The 12,172-nt window shown below is 42.3% G+C and overlaps 1 protein-coding gene across 8 annotated transcripts in view; it reads right to left on the reverse strand.

Annotated features, from left to right (window-relative positions):
- ITPR1 (inositol 1,4,5-trisphosphate receptor type 1) overlaps nucleotides 1–11,873 on the reverse strand; it is a 338,656-nt gene extending 326,783 nt beyond the window's left edge. For 6 of the 8 annotated variants that reach the window (XR_010412086.1, XM_064593522.1, XM_064593523.1 and 3 more), the window contains exons 1-2: nucleotides 11,693–11,873; nucleotides 10,817–10,887 (exon numbers count right to left, since the gene is read on the reverse strand). The gene's annotated coding sequence lies outside the window, so the exon portion shown is untranslated. The remainder of the gene's footprint in view (nucleotides 1–10,816; nucleotides 10,888–11,692) is intronic. The other 2 variants (XM_045861936.3, XM_045861935.3) reach the window with 1 other exon arrangement.
- Nucleotides 11,874–12,172: the final 299 nt, after the last annotated feature.

Raw genomic sequence — 12,172 nt, forward strand, 5'->3', positions numbered from 1 at the left:
CACTGCAAACACTTTTGTTTGCTGTGATTATTCTTATTGGCTAATTTGTTGTATTTTCAACTCTCGTTGAAGTAATACTAAACTTACTAAACTTTTGAGGGCTTACCATTAGTTGAGGATTAACCCTATCAACCAGTAAGTTCACACGATGAATGGATATAGACAAGGGACACACTGTGAGACGTATTTATCTGAATTTCTCAGTGCCAACTCCAGCAGACTGTTCTCCCCACTATTCCCAATAAGACCCAGGCCCCCAAAGAACAGCCAGGTGAAGAATGAATGACTGAATCCCACCTTCATAGCCCCCTCTGGGTCTACCCTTCAGTCAGTAAGTTTTGCCACTTGGCCTCAAAGTACAGTGCACTTGGAAAGTTATTCTTCCGCTAAAAAATGTAGCCAGTGGAAATCCATCAGTCTTCTCTGTTCTTTCTTGGCGTAGCCACATCACCTCCACCTCCTAAAAAACAGAGGGCCTTTGCCAAAGACTTAGTGCTGGTTTTATTGCTGCTTGCTTTAAAAATGATTGTTGAAAAAGAATAAAACCAAAAGGCTTCCTTTAAAGCTAGGCAGCGAAGAGAGGGGAGGGCTCGTGCACGAAGACTTAAAAGCACCTGGAGATTCAGGAGGCCATCGGCAGCTGGTCCCCCCAAAACATGGATGAGACCTGGAAGCCACAGCTGCCACCAAACACAAAAAAGCTGCACTTCACTTTCAGGGCAAGCAGCCCCCCAAGGGCAAAGCCAGGCAAACCACAAGGCCTTTCAGAGGGAAAACAAGAATATGCATGGAAAAAGGAAGAGTTGCCCGCATTTGATGGATCTCCTGGCTGGAGGCCAAGGACACTCCTTCTAGAGGAGCACAAGCCTCCTTAAGATACCCTCGCCCAGGTACATATATGGTAATATGGCTGTAAATACAGGGAAGAGAAAACCTACTACATTTGCAGATGACTCTTCCAAGACAAGGAAAGAGGTTCTCTCTTTACAACCATCTCTGCTTCTGTGACTGGGTACTCTCACGGTTAATTTTGGAACTTCCTTTGAGCAAAGACTCTTGACAATATCATCTTTATTGTGAAACGAAGATGAGCAACACAGTATTTTTGAGTTGGCCACCCGGGGCCGGCAGCTTCCCTCTCCCCACCCTCATACACATTTATGTGCAGCCCCCTCCTTGCCTTCTTGTTCAATTAGCAGTTGATCAGATTGTCCTCAGAAATGCAGTGTGTCCGCATAAGGGATAATTTATTCTACTGCAAAAAGCGCTTCTCGTGGAGGATAGAAATATTGCATTCTGCTTTCGTTTTCAGACAGTCCCAAAGGAAGTCACCAACTCAGAAGTTTCAACTTTAAGCAGGGCCCTCTATGACCATCTCAGAAACAGCAGTTGTAAACCTGTAGTTCAAGGCAATTCTCTAGTTTAAATGTTGCTCATTAGACACACAAGAGATACACACACATACACACACAAAGATAAACCTACTTGCCTTTTCACAAACATGTCCACTAAATAACCTATTCTCCAAACAGGTACATCATCTACATGGTTATTTTAGAAAAAAGATGTCAATTCTGACGTGTGCTCTCGTGTTTCCTATTCTCCAAGGCCAACATAAGAGAAGCCAATCAAAAGCTCAAAGTTGCCAGTCAGAAAATTTTATATTTGGTGGGTAGAGATCATCTAGCTAAAATTCCTCATTTTATATGTGGAAAGAGCAAAAAACAACAAAAAAACCTGAATGACTTCTTGTAGGCCACACAGCCATGTACTGGCCAAAGCTAATAGACTACATACAGGGCTGTAGAAACCAAAGCCAGTACTTGGGGCATGAGGGGGAGGGGGAGTGGTATTTATTTTATTAAAACATTAAAGTCAGACCCAGTCTGAAGAGACACCCCTCTGTTCACAACCTGAACCACAAAAAAAAAAAAAAAAAAAAAAAAAAAAAACCCAGCAAATCAAATTAGGTTAACATCCTCAGAGAGCAAGAAAAGTCTCACTCAGTCTGGGAAAATCACTGTAGGACAGGGTTTCTCAACCTCAGGGCTGTTTGACATTTGGAGGCAGATAATTTCTTGTTGTGGAGGACACATCCTATGTATCGCAGGATGTTTAGCAGCATCCCTGACCTCTACCAACTAGATGCCAGGAGTACCCACTCTCCCTCGGTTGTGACAAAAAAGTCTCCAGACATTGCCAAAAGTCCCTGCAGGGCAAAATCACCCCACCACTTGAGAACCCCTCCTCTAGGACAGAGGCTTTGTTTTGTTTTAACTTCTAAGACTTCTTGCAAGCATGTATTATTCTACAACTTGGCAGCAACGACCCAAAGCAGGTATTTTTATACCTATTCTACAGAGGAGGAAACAGAAGCACAGATGTGACATGTTTTGCCCACACCCAAGAGGCAGTCAACACTGACGTCTGGAGTCCCCATCCTGTGGTTCGGCAGGGCAGTACCATTACAACCTGAGAGCAGCTTCGTTTCACTACCTGATCATTACCTCCACTCCCTTTTATTAACACTCAACAATTTCCCACACCTCAGGCCCTCCAAAGAACTGTTCTGAGCAACATCTCCCAAGCTATCAAAAGGAGCTGCATGACACATGTCCACACGGCCCTCACTCCGCTTTCCACAGCAAAAGGGGCTTTTCAAAGCAAACCACCAATTCAAGAAATATTTAATTAAATATTAGATTCTTCTGACAAGCAGCCTACATACTTCAAAGGGAAACAAAACATGGAGATAAGTAACTTCATTCGACAAATGTTTGGTGGACACTTAACTATTTGTCAGGTGCATTTGTAGGTTAAAAATCAAAAAGGCCCGGGAGGAAAAGACATATAAAGTGCTGGGGAGTTTCAAATCACAAATATTTTCAAATGATCAGGAAAGGCTTTCCAGAAGAGGAAGGAGGCATTCAGGTTGGGAAAAGAAGTATTTGGCAAGGTGGGTACAGATGGGGTGAGTATGGGGACGGCAGGGCAGAAAGCATGTGGGCAAAGACACAGAAGCAGACATGGTCACACACACAAATGCACCAGGGCAAATCCATGAACATCCCTAAGTCTAGGTGTTGTGTCAGCTTTTTCTATTCAGAAATATGCACACGGTAACGTTTTGAAACTTTTTCTGCAAAACAAAAATCACTTCCCAGACAAAGCTCCTCCTGAAATGCAAACAAACAAGGAGCTTGGAGGTTAGTGATGTTTTTTCTTATGTCCATCTTTTTCTGATGAGCAACATTCTATCAAGCAGTCCACAAGTTCTGCTAATTGGAAGGGTCATGAAACATTATAAAACCTAAGTTGCTGAAAGTGTCTGACAACATCATGTTAAAATGCAGCCTTGTCCATATCTGGGACTTCCCAACCTTAAGTAGGTTCTACATGTACCGTTTGGTTTCTACCTCTATCTGAAACTGCCAATAAGAAAGTCCCCAAATGAAAGCATGAAAGTTCCCATTCTTGTCAAAGAGAGTCCTGCCAGGCCTACATGCTCACCTCCAGTGGGTGACTTCGCCTATCTTTCCACTTCACTGAAAATGAAAAGCCTGCTAGGGGCAAGTACAAAGGTCAGTTTTGACAGGTGAGAGCCAGCCAGGAAAAAATAACCATAAAAACAAGGCAAGTACTGAAAAGGCACAGGGGGTTCACTGTAGAGGTTCTCATACTTTCGAGTGTACATGAATCCCATGGGGATTGTGCTAAAAGGCAGGTTCTGATTCAGCGGGTCTGGGGTGGCTCAGAGTCTACATTTCTAACAAGCTCACTGTTGAAGCCCGTGATGCTAGTCTGAGGACCACAAATGGAGGAAGAAAGACGTAAAACAATGTTTCTCAAACTTTGGACTGCAACCCACAGTAAGAAATACACTACACTTACAACCCAGTGTTCACTGTGTGTGTGAGAGAGACAAAGAATTGGGGGATGGGAGAGTTTGTGGCAATGTACACAGTTCCTTCCAAGTATCCATACAATATGCTTTGACATTCTCTAGTCCCCTCTACTTCATTAAAAAACCGCTGATGGAGGCCCACTACACTGATTTCAGGACCTCATAATGGGTTGTCATACAGTATGAAAAACATGGATGCAGAACAAGAATAACAAGAATAACATGCCTGCTCATCTGGGGAGTACTACTGTATTAAGACACCAGTATACTAAGGTTATAACTGATACCAAAGTGAAAAGTTTTGAGTACATTCAGAATCCTTTTTAAAAGGAAAAGATGTGTTGACTACGTTTTGGAAATACTTTCATTGAAAGCATTCAGGTTTTAAGTTTCCTTCATTTTGATTTGTTTTCTGACCTGTATGAGGAGAACAAGAATACCTATCTGACCCTGAGAAGAGGTCTCTAAACACCATTTCCCACTCAAAAGAACTATGGCTCCTTGGAGAAAAGGCTGATTCCAGGTCTGGGACAAGAAATATAGAAGATGAGCCTGGAACACTCATATCAAAATCAAGAAAGCTATCAAAGACTACTAGGGTTGTGTTTTTGGAACCAATTTGAATAGCCTTTCTCTTGCTGAGCAAAAATGGGCACCTTGATCATCAAGAAGGTAAGCAACACAAAGAGAAACATATAAAATATGTTTAAATGCACCACTTCATAAAGATACTAACCAAAAAAAACATACCAATTGGTCATCTTAGTACAAGGGTTTCTAACCAGTAGCACAGCTAGTACTGTGAAATGGATAATTCTGTGTTGTGGAAGGGCTAATTGATGTATTGTAGGCTATTTATCAGCATCTCCAGCCTCTAGCCATTGGATGCCAGGAGCACCCTCTTCCTAGTTGCGACCACCAAAAATGTCCCCAGATATGCCCAGTGTCACCACACTGACAACCACTGCCATGAATCATGGTAGGGTATCAACTTGTTATTTTTGAAAACTGGTAAAATACAAAAAGAAATTTAAGTACAGATCTTGTCTTTCTTTACATGAACTACATACCCCAGAAAACAAAAAATTTAGTGGAGGGAAATTTCTTTTTACAAAACAGTTCAGCTAATGAATGAAGAAAGAAAAATAGGAGTTTCATAAGTCCAAATGAACTAATGGATTAAGGAAATGAGCATCAATGTTTGCTAATATCACAAGAAGACATACCCACACATATCACACACTCCCCTGAATAAAGTTCAAAAAATAGAAGTGCCCCTCCCCCAAAAATCCCTGATTCTGATCAAGCCTCTACATTTAACAACCAGATATGATATATACAGGGAACAGAGGAACATGTTCAACTATACCACACTGACACAGTGAGCAAAATCTTAACTATGTGAAAATAGATCACCCAGTTTCTTCAGTAACGACCATAAAATGCATGGGGGGAAAAGAGGTGTAGAGGAAACATACAGATTAAAAGACACATCAACCATTTGTAATGTATTGACCTTATTTGGATCCTAATTCAAACAAACTGTTAAATATCCATATATATTATTATTGCATGTACCTAGATATATATATCATATGCATGTGTGTGTATACATGCACTTACATATGTTGGAAGGAACTGAGAACACAGGCTCAATTAAAAAATTTGTCTTTTTTCCCTTGAGATGGGTAAGAATACTTTTTTTTTTTTTTAATCCCAATACTAGAGATACATACTAAAAGACAGATGAACTGGTATGCCTGGTATTTGTTTCCAACTCACCCAAGAGGAGAGAGTGTATCAGAATACAGGTGAACGCAGAATAGTCATGGATTGATAACTGTGCAGGGTGGGTGAATGAGCAAAGAGGGGTTCGTTATACTAAGATCTCACTATTAGACGTATTTCAAATTTTCTATAGTGAAGTTTTCCTTTTAAGGTCAAACAAACAGAAAAGAGTACCTGGCCCTAACTACCTCACAGAATTAGGTTACCCTGAAGAAGAAATAATAAATCCTGTATTGAAATGAATGATTACTAGGCTTCATCCCTGTAATAAGACAGCTAACTTTTGAAGAGTGCTTTACCTTCCATTCACTTTTCTTTAAAAAACAGTATAAACTGAATGAGAAAACCTGGATTCTATGATGGTGATGAAATCTGAATAAGTTTTTTTTTACCCTAGTGATTCCATACATGTCACCACTCAAATGCAATCCCATCAAACGTACAGACACCTTCAGAAAAATGAAGACACAGATGTCTATTAACAAGAACAGAGGTTCAGGATCGAGTGGAAACAGCAAGGTACCAAACTTGAAGTACTGTATGAGTCCTTTTTTATGAAATTTAAATATACATGGAGGAGTCTGGAACCCTCACCTTGGATGGTGGGATTGGGGGTGACTGGTTCAGTTTTGCTGCTTATCTTCATTTCCTGTTGTTTTACTTTAATTGAATATGCTTATCTTATGCAATTAAGTAACAACATGTATGTACATTATAAATTTGTACACACGAAGGGGTCCACTTCACTCATCAGAGAGAATCGCTTATGTGGAACTTTGTATCCCCCAAGGACAATGCTAGAGAGCTGAGCATGAGTTCTCCTTGTGTAATTCTGTAAAATGAGACCTGACAGACAAGGGTGGTAGCAAAGTACACAAAGTCTGTGTTGAAGAAAAACCACCGGGAATATCATTAGGTTCTTAAAATTCGTTATCCAAACCAAAAGAATATTCCCTTCCTACTAAAGTGGGTTACAATCCCAGATAAGCCATGTGATTAATGAGACAGTCTAGAAATCTGGGTTTGACCCCCAAACAAGTTCCAATCTGGTAGGTGATCTTGCCAGCCTCGCGAGTCTCTTCAGAAAGGACAATGTAGCTCAAGGATGCGGAGAACCACACTAAGAGTTCTGAGACAGTTAAGAAATCCTCAGGGAAATAAATTATGGCTTACCTGAAAACACCGGGCTCCTGCAGGATCTGATCCTGACTCCCTCTACCACCTGAACGCCTAGCACTCTCCCTCAGTTGCAACCAACTTGGCCTCCTGACCTTTCCCTAACCTGTTGTACCTGCTCCCATCTCAGGTCCTTAGCACTTTCTGCTCTAGCCCTTTGGAATGTCCTCCTCCGCCAGATAATTACACAGGCTAACCTCTCACTTCCTTCAGCTCTCTGCTCAGACGCACCCTATTAGAGAGCCCTTCCCTGATTCCAGATCCCCTCCCGAGTACTCCTCTATTCCCTTTACATTGTTTTGTCATTTCTTTACTGTGGTAAAATATACAAACACAAGATAAAATGTGCCATTTTAATCATTTTTAAGTGTAAAATTCATTGGCATTAACTTCATTCACAGAGTTGAGCTACCAACACTACCATCCCTTTCCAGAATTCTTTCATCTTCCCCAGATGAAACTCTGTACCCATTAAACAAACTTCGCATTTCCCCAGCCCCTGGCAAGCACCATTCTACTTGTCCTCTTTATGTATGGCTTATTTCACTTAGCATAATGTTTCCAACCTTCACCCGTCTTGTAACGTGGATAACAATTCCATTCCTTTTTAAGGCTGAATAATATTCTTTTATATGGACATACCACTTTTTGTTTATCCATTCATCTGTCAGTGGACACTTGGGTTGTTTCCACCTTTTGGCTACTGTAAATAATGCTGCTTATGAACATGAATGTAAAAATATCAGTTAAGTCCCTGCTTTCAATTCTTTTGGTTCTATACCCAGAAGTGGAATTGCTGGATCATTTGGTAATTCTGTTTAGTTTTTTGAGGAACTGCCATATTGTCTTCTGCAGTGACTGCACCATTTTACATTCCCACCAACAGGACACAAGAGTTCCACTTTCTCCAGATCCTCACCAACATTTGTTATTGCCTGTTCCCCTTTACTTGGATTTTTTTTTTTTATCTGTAGCACTTGCTACCTGTTATACAATAATATTTGCTTATTTGTAATGCCTACTTCCCCCCAACTAGGATTTAAGCCTCTTGGGAACAGGAATTTCACTGTTGCATGCCCAGCACTTAGAACATATCCCAGCACATAGTAGGTGCTCAAGTAATTGTTGAAGGAATAAACACTTGGATAATAACAACTTGAGCAGGTATTAGACATTCATAAAGAGATTTATCACACCAAATGCCTTAAACTGTGTGCAGCTGAGGGAAGACCCTAGCCATAGTTCAATAGGAGGAACAGCTCCACAAGTGATGGTTTTAGTGGTGTTTTCAGCTTATGCTCGTTAGCAATAAACTCAGAACCAGAGACTATAAAAATTGGATGGAATCATAAAAATTATGTCATTCATGTCACTGACTTCAAGCTTTAACTGATTTCATCCAAAGAGCGTGCAAAAGCTTAAAACAGCAAAAGTAAACTAAAAAATTGCATGCATTTCCAGTTAATAAAGAGCCTGCAAATGCAATGTGTTTTATTTCAAAAGATCAAACCCAACAGTAAACAAGATGCGACATTGGCCTTGTGTAAACTCCTTAATTAGATGTATCCAAGGACAGCTTGACCTAGAAACCTAACTTCAGCCCTATTTTTGTTGTTGTTGTTTTCTGTTATTCATATTTGGCGTTTGTTGTTTCATTTTGGTTTGTTATTTAACAGCTGCTTGTCAAGAACTCAGAATTTCCATGAGTTCATTATAAATGAGCTAAAGAGCCATGCAACTTTTTTTGTCTAGAAGTCAGCTAGTTGTATACCATTGGATTAGAAGTTTCATTTCTATCTCTAATACCCTGGTCTTCCCTACTTGAAAATATTTTGAGGACAAAGGCAAGAGATTTATCTTGTTGGGTACATCTTCCCTTTCTTCTAAGCAACCTTTCCATCTCTCATTCCTAAAGAAAAGATGCCAATTCCCTCCAAAAGGCAACCACTTTGTTTAAAAATGGGTAATACTATTGTCAACCCCCAACAATTTCATGGGTCTCAAAGTAGAGGCCAGGAGTCATTCATTTAGAGCATGAAGAAGTTTCCCTGCCTGGTAAGAAGGAAATCTTGATAGTATATTCTGTTCTGATTTGAATTATTTAAAGAACAGACTGTACTTTCAATACACACACACATGCATGCATGCATGCACACACAAGAAAAAAAAAAGAAATGAAAAAGTGTTCTGCACAACCGGCCATAAACCAAACTGAAGAGTATATGAAAAGATACCGATACTTCACAGTTTAGACTCACTGCAATTTAAACTATCAAATTATTCAGACTGAGAAATATCTGATTCTTTTAACCTCCTCAGATGCCTTGATGTAGATGATCAAGATGGATTTCAGTTATGAGATGAACCTAATGCTGGACTTAGACAATGTTCCTCGTGGTATGGTTTGGTTTCGCTTACTCTCCTCATTCAGGCTTTCAGCATACAGCTTTCTAAAAGTCAGTATAACCTCTAATACCTTCTCAAATAGCCACAGTGTTATCCCTACATCTACAGCTACATCATTTCCTTCTTAAATCAAGGTAAATATTATTATTCATTCATCACTGGTGGGACATAAGCAAGAGTTATTTCATTAACAGAAATAAGTTTACCATTTTTCCTAGCTTCTCCCTTCACCTCTTCCCCCTAGCTTAAATGCATTTGTGGAACACAATACAGTCCCACAACCTGGAGTTACACCTTGCTCCCACTATGCACCAGCTACTGGGCAAGTGTTCTTACTCTCTACACCTCAGCTTCTTCACCCGTACCTGACTCACTTTCTGTGATATATGGCTCTGGACCTGGCTTACAAGTACTTCATGTGTCAGTATTATCTTTAGTAACAAGTTGGAGAAGAGTCTATGGATCAGTTTCTCCTGGTCTGCAGCTTACTCAAAAGAGGGGAACTTAACCCTTTCCTTGGCCTTTTGAGTGCCCAAGTAGCCATGAAAGTCAAGAGAACTCCAAGAACGAACTACATCCCACACATCCAAAGGCTTCCCACTCCACCAGCACTCCTAAGGATCTTATCAACAGGAAACAAAAGCACTATACTACTATAATGAAGTGTCTGCCTTTTATTTTCTAATTTAAAAAGCCCAAAGATTGTAGCCAGGGAACAGCTAAATATTTAGAATGTTAAAGAAGTTACTAAGACCCGGTCCTCCACTCGTTACCCTGTTGTCTACCCTGTTCCTGGCCATTTCGGAAGAAAAAACTTGTGATGGCCAAATCCTCAGCAATGAGGATGTATATACAGCTGTTAAAAGCTCTCTTTCTTAAAGTGCAGTCTGACCATTTGGTGCAGGTGGACAGGAGCTGCTTGTCTTTACAGATAAATGCTGCCCCCACAATAAGCACCTAAACAAGAGGGACTCAGATTCCTTGACATTCAGGCAGCTTCAAGTCAAGGACTGGATGCTACTCTCTCATGCTTCAAGAACTAACTTCCCTTTTTATAGTACTAATTCTTTCAAATTGCCAGCAACCACTTTCATTCCTTGCAATCCAACCTACTCTGATTAAACACATGTTACAGCAAGAAAAAAAGTGACTATTTTTGAAAGACAGAGGCAGTTAATTTTTGCTTACATATCTTGGCAGATGAAATGTACTGCATCCTTCAGAATTTAAATCATCAGCACGCTGCCAGGCACCAATGGGCATTCCTTTTATTGCTCCATTTAATGGCTTTTTCCCCTCCTCTCATAAACCTTCAGGCTGCTTTAAGTCTGAGCCTTCGCCAAAAGTGATAGGCAGGACTGCCCCCTGGATCTCAAATGCTCCCTAAAGCTCTCACAGAAGGCAGTGACAAATTTTGGACACTAAGCCCCGGAGTTTGCTTTTCTTTTCTACTCCTAATCTCCATGGCTCTTTAGAGAGGACATAAAATACACTTAAAACAAAAACTCATTATTGACTACAGCTCTCAGGCTTCACACTCACCTGACCGAGGTCAGGCACTCTGTTGCCAAAACCCGCCAGCTGTGCGAATCCTGCTCCTCTGTAGTCCGCTCCTAAGTATTCAGAAAGAAAGAAAACTGAGTATAAGACTACAAAGGCGGGCCCCTAACAGAAATGCTTCAAATTGCAAAGTTCCACCTTCTTTAGCCTCCTTCCTGGACAGACCCCCTCCTCCACCCTCCCCAAACAAGACAGGAAGGCTGGAGGGATCAGTTGGACAACGACTACAGGTAACTTTGCTTACTTATTTCCAGTATGTAACTGACAAGTGAGACTAGGCACGCAAAAACTTGGAACGTGCCGGGGGAGCTGGAACTAAGGGAAGTGTTTGGCAGATCCCAAAGCACTTGTTTCCCGGAGCCTAGGCCAAGTGTCCGAAGCCCGCATCCTCATTGGGCGTGAGCTTCGTCCATACCTCATCCCTCACCGCTCCCCGGGTTTTCTTCCGTTTTTCAAAACCCTCCCCACTGGGGCCCCCCCACATGCATTTTTCTCTCAACCAGGCAGCTCGAGGGAGGGCTACTTTTGAAAGATTGTTTCCTTGAGCGGACTCACATATGACACCCCCACATCCCCCCCCCCAAAAAAAAACATTTCCTGCAGCTGCTGCAACAGTTTCCAAGTTGGGGGAATGCCATTCCAGTCCAGAATGGGTAGCCCTCAAGGCCAGTCACTGGAATCGGTAATTTTTTTTAGCCTCAAATGAACACCCCAAAATGCCCTCAGTTAAAAGAACCCCCAAACGTATGCAAGTGCATGCAAATCCACCAAGAACTCCCAGAGAGCGGGGCAAAAACTTCGGCGCCCGGGGAGGACAGTACCAACTCCCCGCGCCCTCTGCCCGGCCCCAGCCGCTACCTTGGTGCCCGGGAGCCACGCCGGTTTGGGGGAGCAGGGCGAGGAGAGGGGTTAGCAGCCGCTTGGTAATCCCATGTCCGCGAAGAGGCAGCTCGTTCCGTTAGGATGGAAACGGAACACCCACACCTCCTCTCTGCGTGCGCTTTCTCTCTCCACCCTCTGCCTCCTCCTCCTCCTCCACCACCACCTCCTCCTCTCCTCCCACCCCAGCGAGCTTGAGGAAACGCTTCAGCAGCACATCCACATGGTTACTGCACTTTGAAGCGGCTCCTGGCGGCTTATATAGGCCGGGAAGCTCCCTGGGCAATGTAGTCCGAGTCCGAGGTCGCGGCAGCGCCTGGGGCTGCGGGGAAGGACTACGAGTCCCAGAATCCCCTGGGCTCCGGGCTGGGCTCTAAATAGAAGCGCGCGGGGACGGGGAGGGGCGTCCTGCGGGGCGTCCGGGCTTCGAATCCGGCTTCTTGCGGAGAGCGGGCAGGG

The sequence above is a fragment of the Mirounga angustirostris genome, unplaced genomic scaffold (assembly GCF_029215605.1).
Source record: "Mirounga angustirostris isolate CCGP_5_RB_7025 unplaced genomic scaffold, mMirAng1.0.hap1 SCAF_1, whole genome shotgun sequence".
Lineage (NCBI taxonomy): Eukaryota > Metazoa > Chordata > Mammalia > Carnivora > Phocidae > Mirounga > Mirounga angustirostris.